This window comes from Equus przewalskii, chromosome 27 (genome assembly GCF_037783145.1).
Source record: "Equus przewalskii isolate Varuska chromosome 27, EquPr2, whole genome shotgun sequence".
NCBI classification, from domain to species: Eukaryota; Metazoa; Chordata; class Mammalia; order Perissodactyla; family Equidae; genus Equus; species Equus przewalskii.
In genome coordinates this window covers 18,488,095-18,491,508 of record NC_091857.1, presented here as the reverse complement: position 1 = coordinate 18,491,508, position 3,414 = coordinate 18,488,095, and the positions used below count along the sequence as shown (strand labels likewise).

The 3,414-nt window shown below is 32.6% G+C and overlaps 1 non-coding gene across 1 annotated transcript; it reads left to right on the top strand.

Annotated features, from left to right (window-relative positions):
* Positions 1 to 2,931: 2,931 nt before the first annotated feature.
* Positions 2,932 to 3,042, top strand: LOC139079979 (U6 spliceosomal RNA). The gene has a single exon (XR_011534075.1). It is a non-coding gene; the product is annotated as a U6 spliceosomal RNA (small nuclear RNA).
* The last annotated feature ends 372 nt before the right edge of the window (positions 3,043 to 3,414 follow it).

The following is a 3,414-nucleotide window of genomic DNA, read 5'->3' as shown; positions in this document are numbered from 1 at the left end:
TTAGGATGTTCTGGCTTCCCAGTTGAAGTGCCACTTAGATTAAGAAAAGAGGTATATACCCAAAACCCAAACTGAGAAGGTATACTTAGGAAAGTGACAAAAATTTTATATGCTTTGAGTGTGGAGTGCAAGGAGATGGATGAAGCCAGGAGGCAAACTAAAGCAAGGATATGATGATTAGGAATATCCATTGTAGGCTATTAAAGAGTTTGACCTTTTTCCTAATGTAAAAACTGGAAGGATTTTAAGGTATAGGAGGGGAAGAAATATTTTTCTACCTTTCTAGGTTCTTCTGGCTGGTCTAAGAATTAAATTGACATGCAACAGAATAACATGAGGAAATAAAACAAATTTAATAGCATGTATACAAGGGAGAAACCCAGGAAAACTGAGTAACTCAACAGCTGAAGCCACCACCTTAAATACCATATTCAGCTAAAGACAAGGAGAATGTTGAGGGTAGTGGAAAAGAGAGGAAGGTAATTCACATGGAGATAGAAAAGCAAATGTTAGGTAAACAAATTTTTGCCAGGCCTTGCAAAGACAATGGCACATGGAAAGACTTGGATTAAATGGGCCTTGCTAGGTTCCTCCCTGTCTGCCATACTTAGTTCATATTATACTATACTTATCTATAATGATAGCCCTTTCCTGGAATAGGCTTTCTACCTCAAATTCTTTTAGGCAGTTTGGGGGAAGGTAAAATTTCTTCTGGAGTCTTTTGCACTTAAAAAGAATCAAGCCAAAGAGACACATTTTGGGGTAGCAAATTCTGCTCCCCTACAAAGCAAAGGGATAATTTTGATTTGATCTACAAGATTTGATTACACTTTGGAAATAACAGAAAATGAAAAATACCTTTTGTACTTTTTTATTTGATTTCCTTAAACAAAATACCATTAAAAATGAATTAAACAAATTTTTCACCCAAATAAGAGAAGTGAGAGGACAGTACACAGGCAGATTAGGTGGAAACTTAAGATTTGCTTCCTTTATCTTCTCAGAGAATCCCATACAATCCTAGGATTGGGGAGGGCCTTAAAGCACATCCTTTGCAATTACACATTTGATAAGAAGATTTCTTTTAAAGTATCCCTTATGAGGGTCATGGAACCTGGTGCTTCTCAGATTTCAACGTGTTTACAAATGACCTGAGGATCTGTTAAAATGCAGAGGCCAATTCCATGGTTTTGAGGAGAGGTATTTTAAATGTTTTAGCATGGAATTTTTCACTTTTAATAATTTTTCTAGCTGTTGCTAATATCATTGTTTGTGCACTTACCTTTGAATACCAAGGTCTACCTTATATATGAAAACAATTTCTAGTTAAATCAAGTTCATTGCTAAACCCGACATTATGGCAATATAACAGGGTAGTGATGTGTCCAGAATTTAGGTTAAATGAAAAGACTTATCTTCATCTTTCATCATACATTTTTAATGATCTTCTAATCAGAGAGCCCACTTAGGCTCAACTTTTCCCTGCAAAGTGAAGGTTAGATGGTGCCTTTTCCTTCTGTAAGACTCCTTGAATTAATTTGGGATAACTGATTGATCTATCTCACTCTCAATACCTCCCAGTGAATTGACTGTCCAAAATAAGCACCATTTAGTTTAATTTTAAACTGATAGTGCAACGTGAATGTATCTACAAGCAAATCCCTTTAGTTTTAGGCATTTTATGATTAATAAAAATATAGATGGTTTGTAGTAGCATAATTTTACACTCAAAAGAGCTGATCCTATACTTAAATTAAGTTAGAAATTTAGAATGAAGGTCAAACCACAATACAGAGTTTTTATAAACGACTAACAATCACTAATGAATCTGAATAGTTTGACTTTGAACATAACCTTCATTTAAGAAGCTTCAGTGTTTCTTCATTTATTTTATGTCTAGTGTTGTTTTGAAAAATAAGAACAAAAACCATAAGACAAATATTATTGTGTAAATTTGTTTCTGGCCATAATTTCCATATAAAATAAATGATTTAGCAATAATATGTAAATTATTACCAATGGTGAGGTCATGAATGTGAATAAGTTGAATAGCTCCACATGACATAAAGCCCACCTAGGAAGAATGAGAAAATTGCTTGCCATGTCATATGAGGAATATTCATGCAATTAGATTGACTTTTGGTGTATTTGTTTTATACTTCGATTTTACTAACTGATCATTGGTAAACTTTATAAAACTTTTTTTTTCTTCATCATTCTTGTTTCCTATTTAGCTATGCAATGGAATCAAAGGCACATGAATGAGTATAATGTTTTTTTTCTAATTATTTGTCCATTAGCAATGAGGGTTCTAGTTTTTCTGCTATTATGAATTTATTGGTTTGATATAAATAATATATAATGGCTTTACTAAATCAGAACGTGATAATATAGATTTCTCACCTAGTGGAACGTTTTTGCTTGGACAAAGTTGTTTAAAAAAAAAGACTAATAAAAAGAAAACAACAGAATAAACAACAGAGTTATTTTGATTGCCTTCGCATTTACAAGTCTTGTCTGAAATTTCCAATTGTCAATACATAAATATTTATTATCAGGAAATACATTTATGTAATTGACATTTAATTTTCAAGTAATCTGTTTACTGATATTAATTGACTAAGTAGGGGACAATTCCCTCATATGAAGTAGCTAAATCCATTTACATAACTAAAATCCATCTAAAAGTCAACATTTTCCCTCAGCATATTGCTTTATCACATAAACTTTCAGTGGCAAAAAACTCATCTTTATGAATTGAGTAATTTTATTTTCTAATCTGATGGCCGTATGGGGTAATGCCCCAAATTATTATGCTGATGAGACTCACTGGTCCCCTTTAGTCTACAGCCCTCTCACATAGCTCTTGAACCATGGGGTATATTGACCCCAGATAGCCTTTTATTAAAAATAAATAAATAAAAAGATTCAGGACTTGCTTTGGTAGTACATATAGTGACATTGGAATGAGAAGAGTAGAGAAGATCAGCATGGCTTCTGTGCAAAGATGACACACAAATTTGTGAAGTGTTTATATTTTTATTCTCTAAAAAAATTAAAGTGGCTGAGTTAGTTTTTAAAAAAGACTTGGCTAGATGATGCCTGGTTAGGTTTAAGCGAGTGAAACATAAATGAAATAAAAATGTAATTCTACATAAGTGAGAGCTCACAAAAATAAAGTAACTTATAATTCCATGAAAATTTCCCCTGGTATGCAGCCAAACATTAATTTTTAAATGATGTGTTTTGCTTTTCTTTCACTTTAGAATTCAGTTTATAAAAAGCACCTTACAAAACAGCAGTTACATAAATTCACAAAATTATCCAGATTTCCTATATCGCATTTCCTAGGTCTATGACAGAATTGTTTAGTTCTGAATTTCATTTTCTCTGGGTAGACTTGATGCTGACATT